General features: G+C 38.1%; 1 pseudogene; it reads right to left on the bottom strand.

The window, feature by feature from the left end:
- Nucleotides 1-18127: 18127 nt before the first annotated feature.
- Nucleotides 18128-21315, bottom strand: LOC113593891 (protein PIMREG-like; annotated as a pseudogene).
- Between the last annotated feature and the right edge of the window lie 1287 nt (nucleotides 21316-22602).

The raw sequence follows: 22602 nt of genomic DNA, 5'->3' as shown, positions 1-22602 counted from the left end.
ATTTATTCAAAGTGTATCTAACTGAAGAGAAGCCTCATTTTAAATAAAGTTTCAAAATAGTCTCTCATAATAAGCTGCTTAAACCTTAGTATGTCATCCTTTCTTGACATCACTTTGGGGTGTTCATAAGACTTTCTGATATGTTTCTTGGTTCTTTTAAAAGAATTTTGTAATGTGTATTTTTGAGAGAGAGAACACACACAAAAGCGTAGCAGGGGAGGGGCAGAGACGGAGGGGGCAGAGGATCCAAAGCAGGCTCCCTGCTGACAACAGAGAGCCCAATCCTGGACTCAAACCCACAACCCTGAGATCATGACCTGAACTGAAACCAAGAGACGGATGCTTAACTGACTGAGCCACACAAGTGCCCCAATTTGTTTCTTGGTTCTTAGTTGTTTTCTGTTTTGTTTTGTTTTTTTTTTTCTAGGAGGATTACAGTTTATACCCATTGACCTACCTTTGTTATGAACAATACCATCTTTAATTTGCAAATCGATAGCTGTTTACACAATAAATCATAAGCTGACTATGTATAGCCAAGTTTCTAGGTAATATCTCTCAGGTCACTAAAATGCCCCTACCTAAGTAGGACTTCCATGGGAAAGCCCGTGAGGACCTGGGTCCAGTGTGGCTCTTCTGGTCTGACTGAAAGCTGGAGCCATCATGAGATCTTCCTATTCAAATGAGAAGGGCTGATATATACACTAATTTTGAAACTCGAGTCCTGTGTAACTTGAAATTCTTTCAGGAGGGTAATTAATAATAATCAGTCACTGAAGTAACTTTGTACAAACAATGAGCAGCACTGGATTCCCTATAGACCAAAAATAAACATATGGCTTTCAGAGAACTCAGCTGACAAAGTCAAGGAGAACGATTCTTCCTAACTCGTATGTAGACTTTGAAACCACAATCCTCCACCTTTGTCTCTTCTGTCCAGCGTTTTCACTTGGATCACTTCCATTATCACAAATATTGGAATTTTAGTGATTTTTTACATCATTTCTGAACAAAAGATGCCTTCGATAAATAGTTTTAGTTAACCCTGCTCTTAGAAAGAGGTATAGAAAAGTCACCTACCATTGAACTTTTTCCACAATCCTTATTTGAAGTATAAATATAAACACATTCAGAAATATTTTACGGGTTTACCCGGGATGCAAACAATGCTCTTTTTAATCCTGGATCAATCTGACTTGCTTTATTCCTGTGAGAGACTGTCCAATAAATTATATTTCCCAGTAGTGGCCATTCCTAATGGAAATCTCAATAAACTCTCTTTCAACAAGTGTTTACCTACACTTGAAGTGAAATCTAGGAGGCCATTGGGTCAGAACATGGGCAAAGGCTACTTACTATTATGTAGGAACTGAAACCCACACTTTAATTTCTCATTATTTGGAATCAAACTGTACATTTTGAATATATAAAAGTTAGACAAACTAGTATTTTTGCTATTAAGAAAAATAGACTATTTTGCTATTAGACTTTTAATTTGGAATCTCTGTACAGATATTATTAATCTGACGAATTAAATACAAACAGAAAGCTTATCACGTCAAAATTATTTCCTATTACGCTACAGCTTTGCAGCCACCTGTAAGCTAATAATGCAATACAGATTTACGTAGAAAATGATCCTAATCCTTGTGAAAATATTGAAGTCATATATTGAGTTGAATTAGGAAAAGCAAACACCCTAATGACTTTGTGTTGGTTTAACTTTTTCACTATTGTTTCAGGTCGGATTTCATGTTTGTTTGTTTGGTTGGTTTTTGTTATTATAGAATGAGGAACCCAAAACAGCAAATTACTAATTCTGTTATTTGTATTAGATACCATTGCAAATTTAACATGGTCTTTTTCTTTTGTTCCTTTCTTGTACATTTCCAGTGACCTGTCTCATGTTCAAGAATGAAAGCCGTATATTATATTGAAAGCAAATAGAACTTCGCAGTAAAACGTTGGAATTAAAAAAAATAAAATAAAATCACCCAAAGGCCAAAGGATCGTATGCAGGGTGTCTACATGCTAACAACCAGCCTAGCTGGCTTCCAGGTTTGGGCCAGAGGGAGCGTAAAGCCTGTTCATGTTTCATAGCACACCTTTGTACCACCAGCCCACAATCTGAAACCCTTCATTTCTACCCAGGTTACTGAATCTACCTCAAGGTGATCCTGGCATCTACTCAGCCTCCTCCATTTCACATACATTTTCTAATTGATTCCAGAATGAACTTAAAAAAAAAAAAAAAAAAAAACGCTAATTGGCTAAATGCTTTATTGGCTTCCCATGTTCTGAGGATAAAACCCAAACTTGGACCTGGCCTGTAAGGCTTTAACTGGCTGGCTTCTCTCTCATGGCACCTTGGCCCCATATCTGGTTTTCATCCACACCTTCTGGGTTGCAGTTTCTCCCCTGAACCAGATTTCCCTCTGCTTCGGGACCTTGGCTCTTCCCTCTGACTGGGTTTGAAGCATAGTCACAGTTTTAGCAGGCTTTTGGACTGTCTACCATGGAATGTTTGAAGGTCCTTTCCCGGATGTTCTATTACTGAACATGTGTGACAGGAAGTTTAAGAAAGAACACTGCTCTCACACTCCCTGGATTAGAAGCCCAGTTCTCTCACTTACTATCCATCTAACCTTAGGATAGTCATTTTGCCTCACTACACCTCAGGTTCAACGTTCGTAAAAGGTGACAGTTAAAGGGGAACCTGAGTGACTGGTTGGTTAATCATCCAACTCTTGATTTTGGCTCAGGTCATGATCTGATGGTCTGTGCATTCAAGCCCCACTTCATGCTCTCTGCTGTCAGAATAGAGCCCACTGTAGATCCTCTGTCCCCACCTCTCTCTTCCCCTTCCCTGCTGGTTTTCTCTCCCTCTCTCTCTCTCTCTCTCTCTCTCTCTCTCTCTCTCTCTCTTTCTCAAAATAAATAAACTTAAAAAAGGTGATAATTAAAGAACTACCCCAAATGTCGTTATGGAGATCAGAAGAGTTAATGGATATAAAGCCCTCACATCATTCCCAGTACAAAGTAAACATTCATTACTATTATTATTATCATCATCCTCGTCATCATCATCATGATTGTTACATTTTGCCCAAGCTACAACCAAAGCACACCCCCCAAGAAAGCTCATACGCCATAAGGAAGGTGCCTATAGTGTCTCATGTATAAACCAGTTCATATCCTAATTCATGCTGACATAGGAAAGAAACAATTTTGAATCCATAGAAGAGGATGAGTGAAATTTAATTCAAGAAACAAAATTAACCCTGAATGAGAAATAGCGATAATTTTTCTCATCACCCCTATGTCAGTTTCTCCATTGCATTCGTGAGGTGGAATTAACATGAGACTCATAGGCACACACTATTTCGATATCATCATAAACATCCTTCTCATTATAGCTGTTCGTAATTATCCACAACAAGTAAACACTATGTCTTACTGTAGCCCAGCCTGGGTAAGCCATTATTTCTGTTTGGGTGCTCTCTACGTTATTGTTTCCTTATTCTGTGTTTCTTCACCCCAATACAACCCCCAAGAACAGTTTCCAAATGTTCCCTGCTACTTTGGATTGTATTCCTGGAAAATTGAATCCAAGAGTTGAAATGGATTTTTCTTCTAAGAACCCAGGCTTTTATCTGGACTGAAGATCCGGCGTAAGTTTTAACAGTGTCAATAGTCTGAACACACTGGGTTGTATGCTGGCCTCACTGCCTTCCATGACTGAGCAGACCATTTAACTAGTTCACACCGATTTCGGGGTGAAACTTTGTCTTCTTGTCAGCCTTTTTAATCTAAGAAGACAGCTTTTGGCAGCATCCTTATTTTATTCATTTTCAAAATGCCCTCAAAAACCTTCTTCTATTCCAAGTATCTTCTAGTCAGCATCCTTATGCAGCTCCAAGGGAGTGCCTCTTGTTTTTATCTTTCATGGACTATGTGTTTTAACTAATAAGTTTTGTTCTGGGAAATAATTGTTAGCTTCGCAAACACATCATGTGTGTTAAGTGCATGCCACACAATTTTAAAAAGTATATCTAGGCTGTGAATGTAAAACATATGAATAAAAAGTAATGTGAAAGCTTTTTAAATTTTTTTTTTAATTTATATATTTATTTTGGGAGACACAGAGGCAGAGCCAATGGGGGAGGGGCAGAGAGAGAGGGAAACAGGGAATCCCAGGTAGCTCAGCGCTGTCACCGTGGAACCTGATGCGGGGCTCAAACCCATGAAACCATGAGATCATGACTTGAGTGGAAAGCAAGAGTCAGACACTGAACCAACTGAGCCACCCAGGAGCCCCAACAAGTTTGTTAAAACTCAACACAAAGAATAGTCCCTAAAAGTAGCTGTTTTTTCTAACAGTGTTGCGACAACTCAAGTTCTATTGAAATTCCTTTCAAAGCCCACTGTGCAAGATAATGGAAATTCTTTGAGGTTAAGTATAATTTTTTAAAACACATGTAAAAGGCAAAAATAGTAACTAATTTTGGGTAATGAAGTTATTTATATATATAAATTAGATGCATCAATTATACACAATTGATGAAATGATCAAGTTCATGTACTCACCACTAAAATTGCAAATAAAGAGAATTTCAGAATTAGAATAGCAAAAATGGTTTGAACAGTGGCAAAACAGCCTTCCTTAGGGGGCAAATTAAAATAAGTGCCCAGTCATTCCTGAACTATGTGTTGTATGTATGAAGATGGTTGGCACATGACCAGTTTAGAATGGGCATTGCTCATTTGGACGTACAGATGCCAATACATTTGTTTTATATGTTTCATGCATATTGGGAATTATAAAGTACAGAGGCAGCACAGTGGAGTAGCTATGAACATGGAGTCTAGGCTCAGGCAGGTGTGGGACTGTGTTCACATCCACTAATTGCTGGCCCTCTGCCCTTGGGTAAGTATTTAACCTCTTTATATCTCACTCTTCTCCCATGTAAAATATGAGTATTTGCTGTATAGATTATTAAGATAGTGTAACAAATAGCTTAATAAAGTGTGTGGCACAATAATAAATTTCCATTACATTTGTTATTAGTAAGTTATAAAAAATGTTTCTCTCACTTCATATTTATTTATTTCATACCGTCAAGAAGAAAATCATTTCAACACATCTAAAAGTATGGAACCAACGAGTCAGGATAGAAAAATCTAACTCACACGCTAAAAGAATATTTCAGTTGCTGTAGACGGGCTCCGTTATAAATATATGCCATTAGCAAATGGCCTACACAAAATACTTGAGCACACAGAAAAAACACAGTGCCGTATAAGCACTCTTTTTAAGTCATCATTTTAGTCTTTGGCATTTTTGATTTTCTTTTTTTATTGGGTTGGAAGTTGATTAATTTGGGTTTAATTGGGAGAGGGGAGACTAGATAAAGGTTTTTGTTGGGGAAAGAGTGGGTTAAAAGGAGCCTTTGAAGATGCTCCAAAAGAGTCACCAAGGGAAGACTTACCACAGGTACTATATTCCAGAATGTTTATTTTTCTTTCTCACTGGTTTCAAATGGGTCAGCATTGTCAGGAGAACAAGTCATAAACAAAGACCTATCTCCGATTACATCGGCTCCTGGGGCCATCAACAAAGTAAACATCAGTCACCCCCTGATAAATACGATGATTATCTGTTATTGGACACTCACAGGCCTGGCCTACCCACCACTGGCACAGCTAATGAATCTACTTATTTCTAATATAAATAAACCGGACAGAGGAAGTGGTCAGCCAAAGCTGAATTTGAAGGTTAAGATGGGGAGATGGTTAATAAAAACGCTCAAGGCTGACATTTCCTTTTTATTGGAAACATGCTTTTCTTGAGAGTGACCTGGTCTTATGTCAGGTTTTAAGGTCCTTTTAGGTGTGTGTTCTTTTTTCTAACTGGAAAAAAAACAATTCCACAAGACAATGTTTAAAGTCTATCATGGTTCCGCTACACAACTAAATATGAGAAAACATAATTACTTGCATCTTTAGCCACTTGTTACTTAAAAATGGTGATGTTAACAGGACGTATCTCCTCTGAGGAACAGTTTACCAAGATTTGTGAAAAGCCATAAAGTTGCTTATACTCACAGCTCAAGTAATTCTACTTATAGAAATGTAGGTTAAGGAAATAATCAGAAATGTGTTAAAGATAATTGCCAAAGGGCATCAGGAATGTTTATTTTAATGACTACAAAATGGAATAATCTAAAGGCTTAAATTATGGCATATCCATATAATGCAACATTGTGTTTTCAAAAGCAATAGATGATGAGAGAAAATTCCTATAAATAATGTTAATTGAAAAGGTAATATATGTTACAATGGGCATGATTTATATTCTTTTCTTAATTTTGTTTTTGAGAGTTCTGTTTTTTTTATTTTTACTAAATCAAGTTTTTGAAATGTATGAAATTTTATTAACGCACACAGGTATATCAATGCGTTGACAAAAGATTTGCAAGAATAATAAATATGTAATGCTAACATGAGTTCTTTTATAGGGATCCTCTTAAAGGTGACTTTTTGCTTTATGTTTTTCTGTGCTTTCAAGTTTTGTGTAATGAACACATGTCTTGTAAAGTTTCATAGGAAACAGTGTGTAGAAGATCCACCCATCTTTTTTTTTAATATTAAATTTATTGTCAAATTGGTTTCCACACAACAACCAGGGCTCATCCCAACAGGTGCCCTCCTCAAGGCCCATCACCCACCCACCCCTCCCTCCCACCCCCCATCAACCCTCAGCTTATTCTTAGTTTTTAAGAGTCTCTTATGGTTTGCCTCCCTCCCTCTATGTAACTTTTTTTCCCCCTTTCCCTTCCCCATGGTCTTATGTTAAGTTTCTCAGGATCCACATATGAGTGAAAACATATGGTATCTGTCTTTCTCTGCCTGACTTATTTCACTCAGCATAATACCCTCCAGTTCCATCCACGTTGCTGCAAATGACCAGATTTCATTCTTTCTCATTGCCAAGTAGTATTCCATTGTGTATATAACCCACAATTTCTTTATCCATTCATCAGTTGATGGACATTTAGGCTCTTTCCATAATTTGGCTATTGTTGAAAGTGCTGCTATAAACATTGGGGTACAAGTGCCCCTATGCATCAGCACTCTTACATCTCTTGGGTAAATTCCTAACTCCTCAGAAAATAAAAAATAGATTTACCCTATGACCCAGCAATAGCACTGCTAGGAATTTATCCACCCATCTTGCTCAAGAAATTCTATACTCAAATGGGAACATAATTCTTGAATCCCAAAACAAGCAGCATTCCTTAGTTATTCATTTTCATAATCAGATATTTTCTTGGTGTCTAATCTAAATTCTTCACGATGCAGTTTTACATATTTCTTCTCCTTTACTGACATAAATTAATAGCAACTAATCACCATCCAATGTTTAAAACCCCATATATTTGAAGTCCTTCAGCCTTCTCTCTCTTCCTTAGGCTGAGAAGCGACAGTCCCTTTAATCTTTTTCTATTGATCCTCTCCTCGACTCTTTTAATCATTTCTGTTTGACTACCCCAAAACAATTCTGAATTGCAAAATTTGAAAAAATCAGGGAAAGAGGATTTGCAATACTCTGATGCTTAATTAAACCATAAAAGACCCACATTTTCCCTGCATTCTTTTCCTTCCTTCCTTTGAAATAATTCAAATGAAATCAAGGCATGTATAATTTCATATTTGTTTTTTTTTATTTTTTTAATGTTTATTTATCTTTGAAAGAGAGAGAGAGATGGAGCACGAGCAGGGGAGGAGCAGAGAGAGAGAGAGGGAGACACAGAATCCGAAGCAGGCTCCAGGCTCCGAGCTGTCAGCACAGAGCCAGACGCGGGGCTCGAACCCACCAACCGTGAGATCATGACCTGAGCCAAGTCGGACGCTTAACCGACTGAGCCACCCAGGCGCCCCTCATATTTGTTTTTTCAAGTAAGTAATATCCCAAATTATTTTTCATAAACAGGAAATTGGAAATGATGCTCTTGTTTTAATTAGGAGTGTATACATGTTATTAAACCAATTTACAAATATCTCAAAAGCATGAATATTACTACATAGAGTGTTTTCAAAAGATCTGGATCCTTACAGTATATTAAATGTAATTTTGAAAATTAATTCACTGTATATATTGAATTCAGTAATTCAAACATTCACTAAGAACACTTTTACCAGGCACTTATATTGAGTAATTATGATTCATAAGTATTAAGGATATATGCATTCCTTCTCATCATCTACTTTTTTCTGTTTAGTTGGGTTTTAATATTTTGCTGTTAATTATCTGTGTTTACTATAAACACTATCTGTGTTTACTATAACTATACTCCTTCAACTGCTATTTATATCAAAATTGAGTATTAGCCAGTGGCATAAGATATAGAACGCTACTGTGACTGAACTTACATTTAAATAGGCATAATATATAATATATAACATATTATATTTAACATATATGCATTTTAATATATGATCATATGCTATATTATTTATGGTTACATATATCTTATATACATATAATGTATAACAAATGTACATATATACATATATCATATGGATATATGCTATATATATTATATAAAATATAGTGTGTGTGTATATATATATATAAAAAATTATTAATTATTTAATATACAGAACAAACTGGTGGTTGCCAGGGGGCAGCTGGGTGGGGGGATGAGCGAAATAGATAAAGGGAATTGAGAAGTTCAAATTTCCAGTTATAAAATAAAGGCACCTGGGTAGCTCAGTCGGTTGAGTGTCTGACTTTGGCTCAGGTCGTGATCTCACAATTGGTGAGTTCGAGTCCTGTATCGGGCTCCCTGCTGTCAGCACAGAGCCTGCTTTGGATCTTCTGTCTCTCTCTGTCTTTCTCTGTTCCTCCCTTGTTCACACACTGTCTCAAAAATAAATAAGACATCAAAAAAATAAATAAAATGAGTAAGTCACAGAGATGAAAAGTACAACAAAAGGAACATAGTCAATAATATTGTCACAATATTATATGACAGATGGTGACTGTACCGAGTAATGTATGGAATTGTTGAATCAAAATGTTGTACATTTGAATTCGCTTGTTTTTTTTTTTTTTAGTTTTCCACTATTGCCTTATATTTTCCAGAGAGTAATGGGCACCTATCAAGTACTTCTGCCAATCTGATTCCTTTGCAACTATCAGTATGTGTATTGGGCACATTAATAATAACTTCTTTTCCAAATCTGATCAAACCAAATACTTTTATTACAACTCATTTGATTTTTACAAGCAGTTCTTGTATCTCGTTAAACTCATGCATTAGATCCAGCTAAAAGGGACTTTTTATGCACATGCTTATGATTTTCTCTCTGGTTGTCATTCTACTTGGATATAATTTTCTAACTCAACTCGGTGAAGGAGAGTCCTCGTGCCCCAGATCCCACTTCGTCTTCAGGGCAGTTGTGGGATTAACCTGAGCTGCCAAAGGTTCAAAGGTTAATCTAGTTTAGGGAAATGGTTCTTTGTTTCACCCTAACTAAAATTTCAGTCATGCAGTGTAAAATAAGGAGTCCAAACAGCAAGAAATATTGTTGCCGTACATAGAGGGGATGTGTCTAACCAGGAAAATTCTAGTGAATTCCCAACTGATCCATGGTATGAAGAAATGGAAAAGTCTGCTCAGAGATGTTTCCTGAATTAGAACATGCCAAAGATGCAACTGTCACTCATATATTGAAAAATCCAAATCTACAATTTATCCTGTGTTATATTGTTCTATATACCCTCTTTTCCAAGAATTGCAGAACTGCTACAGTCAAGTGAAAATAAGAACTAACATTTTCCTATAATATTTCGCTACGACATTTTTTTATTTTGCTTTTCAACATCATTTGATCCTACAAGTCCGACAGCTTATTGCATCGTTAGTCACATGTTGGGCTTTGAAGCCAGATCTTTACAAGCCCAACTCATGAACATTGAGCAAGTTACTTACCCTTCTTGACTCAGTTTCTTATCTTGAAAATCGGAGGGGAGCTAACATCTAACTCACAAGTTTGCAATGTGAGTTAATCAAATAGCATGTGTGTCTAACTTTGCAACAAATCTCCGTTCTTTTTTCCTTTTCTTTTGTCTGGATGACCTTCTCCAGGCATTTATTTCCTTCTTTAGTATTGCCCATTACTATTTGCTTTGAAAGGGTGTTTTCCTCAATTGATAATCAATGCATTCACTTTCAAAAAAAGCACAAACCCCTTTAAACGTTAGAATGGAAAACACTTAGGAAATATTTCTCATTCTTATTTAAGATATTTGTTCTCAGAATGATTGGAATTGAGACTCTTATTTATTATTTACTCTGTAATATGGTGATTAAGAATGCCATTTTCATTTCCTTTTTAGGTACAGAGTAAGTGACATGGATTTTAAAAATTTCAAAATTTTCAACTATAGTATTTTTGTGGGAAATGCCTCAAAAAGGAATCCCACTCTATTAGATATTGTATCTATATCATATAAAATATAGAGCAGAAAACCTAAGAAAAGTTGTTCAGGGTGTGAGGGTCAGGCAAGTTGAAAGAGTATTATTTTACTGAATTTGTCCCATATATTTTTTTTTAACATTTTCACAGTTTGTACAAAACAAAGAAAATACCTTGCTGTCTCCAATCATTGCGCAATCAGCTCTCCATAAATTTGACCTCTTAGCAAAAATGGAACTTGATATAAACTGCAGGAAAGAACACTATTTTATAACAGCCTTCTGTGAAATTTGATTCTGAATATGTTCTTTCAAGTTTTACATGGATTCATACATTTAGCGTTAAATAGTCTTATTCACATTGCACAGGTAGGAATATTCCATTCTATTCGATCATTATCCATTGTTACATAAGTAACAGCAACAAAACTTTGTCTCTATGTAGAGGATATAAGATAAACATAAAATGGCTGGGCAACTATACTATTGCTGTGGGTTCCTGTTTTGTAGTGCTGAGAGATTTTTTCCCACTGACCCCAAAGTCAGTCTCAAGCAATCATTTAAGGATATGATTAGAGAAAATGCATCTTCCAATATATGAAAGGAGGAAATCATAGTACCCTGAAATAAGTGGGTTTTGACTGAAAGTAGAAATAATCACAGTTCCAGTATGGAAGCTATAAGAGAGTAGAGGTAAATCCTCTCCCTCCGAGGACTGTATTCTACCTTGAATCCTAAGGTGGGAACAGGAAACAAAATTACACTTAGATATTTTTCATTTAACTCTTGGCCCATTTCATTTTCTATTGCATAGATACACAGTCCTGATCTTTCCGAGTTGCCATCACCTTCTAGGCAAGATGTTTACTTCTTCTGCTCTTTTGCCTACTCGATTTCTGGATCCTTCCCTTGAAATCTGATGATTACCAACCAGAAAATTGGCTATCTGGTTCCAGACACTTACCAGGCTCTCTTTTTGATTCTCTAAAACTTAAATCCATTTGGCAAGTTATTGTACTGATTCTTAGAAAATCCTTTTGAGGTAAATATTGCTAATTATTTTACAGATACAATGAAAAGGGCAGAAGAACTATATTTGTTTGGCCATAGCAGTTGAACAGTAAAACAGAAAGATATTCTTATCTCAATTAGCTTCAAATTAGCCAATTTCTTAACTAGTCTAGCAATTTAGTTTTTACCGTTTCTTATATAAACATTACTTTCTCTTTTAAAAAGCAGCATAAAACATACATAAGATAATATAAAAGTCACAGCTCAATTAGTTACACCATTTTAAAAGAACTAAATCAATTTCATTAGATTATGGGAAGAAAAAGCATTCTTACTTTTGCCTGAAATTGTTAAACAGCATGCGTTTATAATCTTTGGCCTGTAACTGAAAGAATATAGTTTTAATTTGCATTTAAATAAAGCAAATCTCCCATTGCAAAGAATTTTCTTTTATTAGTTCCCATAAACAAGATGGCATTAAAGTGCATAGCCTACTTAAAGAGGGATAGGAGGATAAATCAGAGAGATAAACAAGGCAATATCATAAAGAAAAGGAAAGTCACCCTACACATACTTAAATAGTTAACATTCTGAATTCTTGCTATCAATTAAAAAATATTCAGACCTAAGGGATTTCTACTATACGTTTAGGTGAAACACAATACTGTCCTAATGGACACTTAATTTATTAGCTGTTAATAAATACCTCATCTCCTATGCTAGTTTTTATTTTATTTTTATATTAATTAAGTATATGCTAACCATCTACCCTATAACTAGCTTTTAATGCATTTTATTCATGTCTATTAATCTCCGTAACCTTATAAACCACCAATGGAGTAAGAATGACAGATGCTATTGGCAATGTTTTACCCATGAGGCAAGTGGGTGCCGATGTTTTGCCCAAGTTCATGGAACTAGCTCCAGAAAAACACAAGGACTGCTGGTCCATATGTTACTGCTATTCCCCACCCATCAAATGTGACCATTTCCCAACTACAGGAAACTTTAATTCATTTGTTTATTCTTTCACTCATCTTTATTGAGTATTATTTTGGGGAACGTTTATCTCCTATTTCTGCTACAGATGATATCCTTTCCATCTGGATTTTCTGTACTGCTGAGAGAGAGGTTTGGAGAATATTTTTGTTCCCCATATAGCTGTGTAGGCAAACTAACCCCAGATGCCAGCAGGAAGTAAATTGACCTTCTCAGTGATGATTATTCACTTTAAACCAATTAACTAACAAGAAATTCCATAATTTGTAACCCCTGGACTTTCTATATATTCACATAGTACAAGTTTTAAGACAAGTTTCCATGACCAAAGACCTCCAAAAGGAAAGAACCACTAGAGAATGTTCAGAACATATTTTTTATATCAAATAAACATTGGGAAAAATAAAGATGTCATTTTAGCTAGTTTTCCTTCAAATAGTCAATTATATAGTATACCACTCATTTTTCTAAATTCAGGTACTTAAAAAAATTGTAATCTGTTAGACCACAGGCATATTTTCTTATTTATGATTATTATACTTGTCTCTCTCCAACCTTCTCTCATCTCTCTCTTACTGTCTGTACTCTCTCTATCTCTTTCTGTCTTTCCTTTCTGTGACTTTTTCTTATATTTTCTCAAATGATCAAAAAATACCTACGGAATAAGAAAAACATTAATGTATTATTAACCATTCATAATCATTAATCAAACATATGCTTGATCAAAATGCATTTGATCATTTACCCAACAAATATTTATGGATAACAATGATTAAAAAAGATAGCTCACGTTCTTAACTGAACCTTCAGTGAGTTACTTTAATCCTCTTAAGACTCAGATAATAAATTCTCTTACTCAGAGGACAATTATGAGTATTTCTGAGTAAGATTTAACGTTGAGAGGTTTAATGTAAGGTAGCACATTGTAGCGACATATTGTAGCAGCATATTTTAGCTTACTGTAAGCTCTTAATAAACTCTAGTTACTTCTGAGTATTCATGAGGTACCAGCAATGAGAATATAAGAATGCATTAACAACAACAACAAAACCTTGGTAGAGATATCTGGTGTTAAAAAGAAGTTTGACTTGGGGTGCCTGGGTGGCTCAGTGGGTTAAGAGTTTGACTCCGGCTCAGGTCATCATCTCCCGGTTCGTGGGGTTGAGCCCCTCGTCTGGCTCTGTGCTGACAGCCTGGAGCCTGCTTTGGATTTTGTGTCTCCTTCTCTCTCTGTCCTTCCTTTGCTCATACTCTCTCTCTCTCTCTCTCTCTCTCTCTCTCTATCTCCCAAAAAGAAATCAACATTTAAAAAAGAAGTTTGGCTTGAATGATGCAGACAATTTTCTCATTTCTGTCATTTATTTATTATTTTTTCTCTTTGAACTTTTATTTAGATTCTAGTTAGTTAACATATAATGGGGCGCCTGGGTGGCTCAGTTAGTTAAGCATCTGACATCAGCTCAGGTCATGATCTCACAGCTCGTGAGTTTGAGCCCTGCGTCGGGCCCTGTGCTGACAGCTCAGAGCTTGGAGCCTGCTTCCAATTCTGTGTCTGCCTCTTTCTCCGCCTCCTGCCCTGCTCACACTCTGTCTCTGTCTCTCAAAAAGTGAATAAACGTTAACAACAACAACAAAAATTTAGTTAACATATATTGCAATATTGATTTGAGGAGTAGAATTCAGTGATTCTTCACTTACATATGCACCGGGTAATTTTAAATTGTAAATGTAAGCCAAAATACCTTAAAAATGGACAAATATATATAATAAAGGGCTTTATCTAATAATGTTTTTCAGATTATTAACTGAAATAAAAAATTAATTATCTAGGTGTTTGGAATATTGCAAATACTAGTTGTTATTTTTGTAACCGTTATAAATATTTTTCAAGCAAAAAGAAATAGTTCGCAAAATGAATTGACATTAAAGTCATAAGCACATTTCCATGATAACCATAGGCTTCAATTTACTGGTCTGATGGACTCTTTGCTAATAAGGATATCTCAGGTATAGGTAGTTTGGTTCACCATTGCCCAGTTTGCTATTCCATAATGATTAACAATAGCCCAGATCATGGCCAGGATGCAAATGAAAATGAGACCAGAAGCTTCTCTCCTGAGTAAGTTGTATAAGCAATAAGTATTCTACTGTTAAATCCAAGTGAAAGTCATTTTTTTTAACGTGTATTTTTGAAGGAGAGAGAGACAGAGCCTGAACGGGGGAGGGGCAGAGAGAGAGGGAGACACAGAATCCGAAGCAGGCTCCAAGCTCTGAGCCGTCAGCACAGAGCCCGACGCGCGGTCCAAAGTCAAGGACTGTGAGATCATGACCTGGGCTGAAGTCGAACGCTTAACCGACTGAGCCACTCAGGTGCCCCAAAAGTCACTTCAATTCAATGCAACACACATCACTTAAGAGCTTACGGTAAGCCAAGCATTGCGATAAAAACAAAAGATTCAAACACGAATAAGCTCTGGTCTTTTCACTTGAGGGTTTATGCCCATTTGGGAGACATACAGATGAACAGATAATCATACTGTGTTGTAGATGGTTTGATGAAGACCCACACAGTCTGCTGTGTAGAAAAATGTAGAAGATGGCTACACAGCCTAGCTAGAAGTGTGTGGTAGAGAGATGCATGTGTGTGGAGGCAGCAGGTAGGGTACTAGGCAAAATATTCTAGGGAACTTAAAACTATTATTGAGTCACATCTTAGGCATCTACTTTTCTATTTGCAGAAAATAAGATGACAGTGTTCATATACTAGTAATTGTCAAACATCCTTGTTCTCTTCCAGTACGCTTTCCCAGTATTTGAATTTTCTATAGGTAATGCTTGTAAATTTACAGAATTTCATGAGTAACACAAGGGGCACCACCAAAAAATTAAGAGAAACTTCATAGTCTACGTTGGTAGCTGCACAAACACATAATAGTGTAGCGCTCTTTGTTTATGGTGGAATGTCCGTGAAGTAAGCCCACACGTAGGGAAATATATTAGATTTTCCTGACCACATAGCACAACAGCATGGAAAAGCTAACAACATATTTAAGCGAACATGTGTCAATGTATACCTAGAGTAGAAAATAAGTAAAACGAGAAGATACCAGCATAATATACCAGTGCCTATCCTTGTGAAAAAGCAACTTCATTAAAGATAGTAATTTTTTATTTGTTACAATTAACTCATTTCATTACCGTTGTGTCTTTTTTTTTTCCTCAAGGAGGTCACTGTCCATTGGGAGAAGCACTGAATGAACACACGTATACACCAAAGCACGAAGGGGGTGGTAGAAGAATCTAAGAGCCATCTATTTCATACCCTTCATATATTGAGAAGGGAACATTAGAGGGCACCTTTCTTGTCTAAAGAATAATCTGTGTCTCTAATTTCTTCACCTTAGGCTGTTGGCTTCTGTTACCTGGCTTGCTGGCCCCTGGGTCTGACCTTGCTTGATTATGCCTGGCTTGCATCAAGGAGTCTGCTGATGTTCTATTATGTTCTGTTAACACCTTCAGTACTAGGGAAAAACCAAATCTATATAAGGTGATATCAGGTATCACACTATTACAGGACGTGGACAAGTACTGCATGGTGTTCAATTCCCATCTTTCAACACTGCTTGTTGACTGTAGACAACAACCACAAATTACCACAGGCGGTCTTCAAAATATAGACTGTATAGAGTTGGGGGTATTGCTTGTACTACTTTTAAAGATACCTCTGTGTCTAAATATTAGGTTGTTCATTTAAAAAATCTATTTGCTTTATGCAAGTAGCTGCTACAAGTTCCAACAATAGATTTTGCGTCTTAAATACATAGGTGTCTGTATAGCGTTTAAATCAGTTGTAGGGATTTAAAAACTGGTAATCCTCCGAATGGGACACTTGGCTCAAATTAACAGGAAGAGAATTTTTGCTGAAATAGATGAACACTTAGCCCTAAAATGGCCCCCAAACCTCATTGATATGATAAGCAAGTATGGAATACTAGTTTCATTGATTAAGGGTTGACCATAACAAAGCAATTTCGTTCTGCGAATTGGTTTGGCACTCATTTATATGACTGATTTTTCTCACTTAAAAAAAACCAATAAATACATGAGATATATTTTAACTGGCCAAAGCACCTAGAAATCCCAACACTTGGAACCTAGGTATTTCCAAGCATTGAACATTTCCATCATCTCTGCTTTTGTGTGGACAGTGGTTGTCAAAATTAATTGACTTCTCTTGACTCACCAGGGATAAAGGAGTGCCCTCTTAGAAAACGGGAACAAAAGAAGATGGTAACCACTTGGGTGACCCGAGGTAGTGCATGTGATGAAATGGGTAAGGAGAGCAGTCAGCGAACAAGAGAAAAGGTGTTTGATTCCTGCCCCGGATGACCCTGATGTCAGGAAACAGTTAAAGGAGCTTCTTCTGCCAACGTTTTCTTAATACCAATTATCCCAACATTTTTTATTTCTCACAACTTTCCTGCCCCCACCTTTTAATACAACAAGGCTAAGTGACTTTTTTCATAAAAACTGAAAAGATGAACAATATTAACATGGAGACAATGCTTAAAAAACTAGCTTTAAAAACATATTTTTATGACTCCTTTTTACACTTGCATATGGTAAGTTTTGGGTTAAAAATAAAGGCTTATTGCAGGATTAATTAGGCCTGATTTTTTTTTTTCTTTTTCGTTTACTTATTTTGACCACTTTCCTCACTTGAGGAAAGCTTGATAAAATTTCAGAGAGAACAGCACCTTGTTCACAGGAAGAGTGCCAATAAATTTGTTAAATACATGTGAGTGAAAAAAATGAATGAATAAATTGTTTAATCCTGAATTTTGAAACATATCCTCATTTTTCATAGTAACGCATTTTGCATTTCTACCCACAGAATACAGAAGGCACTAATGCACTGATGTCAGATTTCCTTTCTAGAATACATTGTAAATGTTCTGCAACATTCTTAATGGTGTATTACAGTTAGGAAGATATTAAAAAGAGTTATGATCATAAACAAGCGTTTTGGTTGTTAAATAGAGATAGAGATGTGATTTGCATCTTTTATGCTTCTCAAATGCAAATGCTCTTGCATTTATGAGGCATCCAGAGAAATTAATGCAAAATCTTCAAGAGCTTGATTATTTCTTAAAAGATTCAGGTAATTGAAGTATTAAACTAATCGTGCAAATAAAACTATTCAAAGTAGCAAGATTTGTTATTTATAGTAGAGGTAAACGAAGGCTACTGGTTAGGTTCATCTTCTTTATTCCCTAAGTTCATCTCTTACCTCTTCCCGATTTTAGTGGGCAATTGCTTATAAGGCACAACTTTTCTCTTTTCTTGGGTATAGCTTGAGGCATCATGTCCAAAAATCATTCAGAATATCAGCTTGGATTTCAGAAAACACATCCGTGTATTGTCTGAAGAGCACTTTATAAGGGAAGATGGAAAATATAATGGGCCAAATGCACAGAAACTATGATTCCATGTGTGGTGCTAGAGCCAATTATAAATCAATGGCGGATAAAGTCCAAACATCATCATCACCCTTACTTCCCACTCTTCCACTTCTCCTTAATTGGGTACTAGGGTGAGAAGAACAAGCTGTTGACCCAATAGTTCACAATGTACTAATGAAGCAAACTCAGGAGGAAGCCTTGGGTGATCCCGTGGTGCTAAACGAGGGAACCATCTTGGAGACCATGAGGGCTAGGATAAAGGAGTAGTTTTTCCAGATGGTGGCTCAAAGAGAGGGAAAAAGTAGGACCCAAGACAGACAGACAATTAGCAGTGGGCATGTGAGCTTTGCTAGGCCTGCCTATCAAAGAAAAATTCCCACTTCTATAACCATGAGGATACACACTTAAAAGGTGCTTCTGCTGTTCATTGTCCCTAGATGTCGCTTGCATAGAACTGACATGTGTGGAGGGTCCATACTCTGTACAACCCTATCTATTTACTCTCTGCTTGGAAATGGTCCTACCTGGGACATCTGATATGCAGGTTTCCAATTCCAAAAACTGACACTGAAACTTTTCTTGCAGATCCCTGCAAATTACCATGAAGGAAAGTAAGACTTCTTTGGACATAACTTTTAAACCCTATTCAGATGTTTGGCTTGGTGGTTCTTAACCAGATTCCACTTCACAATTTCTGTGTGGGGTTTATAAACATAGCCATCCCTGAAATTTCTGGCTTCGTGAGTTTGGGAATGGATCTAATGGATGGTCACACATGGTTGAGAAATACTGTTTTAGGATCACACAAAATACCACTAAACAAAAATCCATCTCACAGAAATGATGACTAATATTTTAAGAGGAGACCTAGTGAGATAAACAGGATGATGGTGAACAGAAAGAGTTTCATTTACATAATGAATTTATAATGATATTGTTATCCACAATAACAATATCCCTACCATATACTGAGTACCCACTAAGTGTTAAAAACCAAGGATAGTCCTAAGCACATAATCTCACTTAAATGCTTCGGTGAGGGGCATCTGGGTGGCTCAGGTCATGATCTCACAGTGCGTGAGTTTGAGCCCTGCATCAGGCTCTGTGCTGACAGCTCAGAGCCTGGAGCCTCCTTCAGATTCTGTGTCTCCCTCGCTCTCTGCCCCTCCCCCACTCATGTTCTGTCTCTCTCTTTCTCTCTCTCTCTCTTTCTATCAAAAATAAATAAACATTAAAAAAAATTAAATGCTTCGGTGATAGGAAGAAGTATTATCTCTATGTCGTATAGGAAAAGGTTAAATGACTTGGCTAGGGGAAAAAAAAATCTAGCAACTGATGAAAATAGACTCAAGGGCAAGTTTGATCCTCTTTCCTTACTCTTTTCTCTTTCCTTACATACCCTCCCAGTGTCTTTCTGCAGAGAGGAACAAAGTCAATACAGAACAGTGTCATACCAAGTACATATACCCGACCCATGAACTTAAGCTCTAGTTAAGAGACAAGTGACACATTAATTATAGGTATACATACAGTGGCCATGTTTTCTCAACCAAAAATTGTGTCACGTTTACTAAAAATAAGACAGAATTATTTTATTTTATTTTATTTTATTTTATTTTATTTTATTATTTCATTTCATTTTACTTTATTTTATTTCAATTTATTTCATTTTATTTTCTTATAGAAGGTGAGTTTTTATTATGAAAAAGCAGCATTACCTAAGGAAGTCACATGCTGGTTTCTTTTTAATAAAATGATAAAACAAATTTCTTAAATAATTTACCAAAGGCAGAAATCGCTACCGAACAGTGCTTCCCCTCCTTGCACATCCACAGTGCCTGGCCCTGAATGTAATCAGGTACCTGTGAGCCTAGAGTCTTAGGGCCTGGAAATATCTCCCATCTCTTCTTTGCAGGGCTCTGGTCGCAGAAGCAGGGACAGGAGCTGGGCTCTCTAGAGCCTGGGCACTGGCGACACAGGGAATGATTCCTCGAAGACCCCACTCCTGGGTGCAAAGCTCAGAGCTCCCCAGTATCTTCTCATGCCTTTGTTTCATGTAGCAAAGGAGGCAGCCAGAAAGCTAAAGTGTTGGATGAATTTTGAAGCCCAAGAGGGGAGGAGAGTGGACCATTGCCCCCATTTCCCTCCCCAAATTACTCTCAGGCTGCATCAGGCGGTCACCGCAGGACCAGATGTGCCTGCAGCAGGAGAGCAGGGCCCCTGAGCAGTCTCCACCTGGGCCCTTGTTAGCAGTGGTCAAGGGCACAGCCAACTCCCAGGGGCTTCCTCAGGAACTTGCTGGGATGCACCGATCCTGAGGTGATGACACGGTGGTCAAATGTGGCTTGCTTCCTGCAATATAGAGCTTCCTTCCTGGCCCTGACTGTGCTCAAAGCAAGGGACGTGGGGACACCACCACCCCAAAATGAGGAGGTGGGAGATGGCTCCCCGGTATGCTCGATTAATGACAGAATCAGTGAAGTCAGAAGTTCCAGCTCCAGGCAGGAAAGACTTGTACACTTCCTACGCTGCTGGGCCCATGGGCTCTGTGGGTTTTTCCAGAAAAGGACTCCATTCTCGAATGTTCATACATGAGGAGGAGGAGGGTGGAGAAGGACCCCCAAAAGATGCTTGGGGGGAGGGCATTGCCTGAAGGCACAGTCCTCAGTCGCAAATGCCATTCTCTTCGGTCACAGTGGCCTCGGCTAGCTCTTGTGACAGTGTCCGGAGAGGCTGAATTCCAGCTCCCAGAGGCTCCAGGTCACTGTCAGATTCACTGAGGGAGAAGAGGGGCTCTGCGAGGAGGAGGGGCTCCGGGAAGTTTCCCTCCTGGACCATCGCAGTGGGTAGTCATGTGGGCCCATCTGGGCAGAGAGCAGACACTCCCTCTCCTCTCCCACAGGTCCAGGGTTGAGGGGCAGGGACAGCTCCAGACAGCCAGGTGCAATTGCCACTCAGGCTGTGAGCTGAGGCGGGGGGTGGGGGCGCTCCTGCTCGTCCGTGCGCCTCTTCTCCTCCTCCTGACTTTTGCCTGGGTTTTCACCAGCCTCTTGGTGCCACTTTGGCAGGACTCCTGGATTCTCGGGGACATGGCACCCAAGGTGTTTTTGGCTGAGTGAACCATATAGCCTGGAGACCCTACTGCCCTGGCTCTGGGGTTTCCAGGCCTTTCCAGGAGGTCCTGCCTGGCGGTTGAGGCTGACTGATCTCAAGGGGCAGCCTTCTCTGGAACTGCCTGCCCTGGAGGTCTCCAGGTGGCTGGCGGAAGGCTGTGGAACGGCATTCTCTTCCAGCTGTTCCTGGTCTTGGAGTGATCTCTGGAGCACGGAGGACCCCACTCCCGTGCATCTCGAAGTCATCTGCTTGGTTTAGAGTCTGTTCAGCCCACCAGACCCCAAGAGCCTCTCAGCCACTCAGCACAGCTGCTCAGTGCCCACCCTATGCAGGACAGAATATTTTTGATCAGATGGTTGCGAACGTTTAGGGCACGCAGTCAGCAGAAATAAGTATATGACAAATAGCACGTGGGAGGAAGAGACTCGATAGAAGGGGGACCAGTAGATAAAAAGAACATTCTAAGCCGATGGTCAGTCAGGTTTATGGGATAAACGGGAGGCAGGTTGACTTGAAATAGCTTAACGTCTTACCGTCTCCCAGTACTCTGTAGCCAGGCCTAAAGCCAGCAAAAGGTAATGTTTTTGTTTTTGTTTTTCTTGCAAGTCCTTAAAAATATTTCTCACATAAGATTATCTGAGAACCTTTAAAGAGGCAAACTATAACTCAGATACCTTGAGTTTACATGGCTTAAAAATCTAAACAAGACAAGGAGGGCTATGCTGAAATTATATCGCTTTAAAACGATGAAAGGCATTTTATACAAAACAGCACTGTTTGAAAACAACATAAGAATGCAATTTTCTATGAAGTTGTCTGAGGTACGAAGTGATATGGAAAGTGGATAGCACATAACCTTATTCTGGTTATCAATGTAGAATTATGAAGCAATTTACAATAATGCAGTTATTGATTTAACTCCACCCATGTGCCTTCAGAGGATATTTATACTTTAGGAATGAAATGTAACTAAATTATCGGGTGCAAATTGCCATTGAGCCATCCTAATTAGAAAACAGATGTTGATGAGCAGATCATGTTTTATCCTGGCAACCCCCGATCCCAATATAGTTGCCTTCTTAATAGATGCATGTTGCTGTGGCTTAACAATTGGGAATAGCTCATATCAGTCTATTGAGGTGGGCCTCATGCTTCTGCATGTGGTAAATAGGAAAGCATTCTCTATTTCCCCGAGAAATCCTCTGATATCTCACAAAATCCAAGAGTGGCAGTGTTAACAGCTGGACTGCTAGGTTGGAAATTATAGAGATATTTTGTGCGGGCTCGCCTCACCAGTGGAGTCACTCTAAACTCAAAATTGTTTGGCTTATTTATTTAGTTTTGAGAAGAGAGAGAGTGCGAGTAAGTGAAGGGCAGAGAGAGGTGGGAAAAGAGAATCCCAAGCTGGCTCAGCACTGTCAGTGCAAAGCCCTATGGGGGGCCCGAACCTATGAACTATGAGATCATGACCTGAGCTGAAGCCAAGAGTCAGACACTTAATCGACTGAGCCACCCAGGCACCCCTCCCAAAG

This window comes from Acinonyx jubatus, chromosome B2 (assembly GCF_027475565.1).
Source record: "Acinonyx jubatus isolate Ajub_Pintada_27869175 chromosome B2, VMU_Ajub_asm_v1.0, whole genome shotgun sequence".
Classification (NCBI taxonomy): domain Eukaryota; kingdom Metazoa; phylum Chordata; class Mammalia; order Carnivora; family Felidae; genus Acinonyx; species Acinonyx jubatus.
This window is presented reverse-complemented; position numbering and strand designations above follow the sequence as displayed.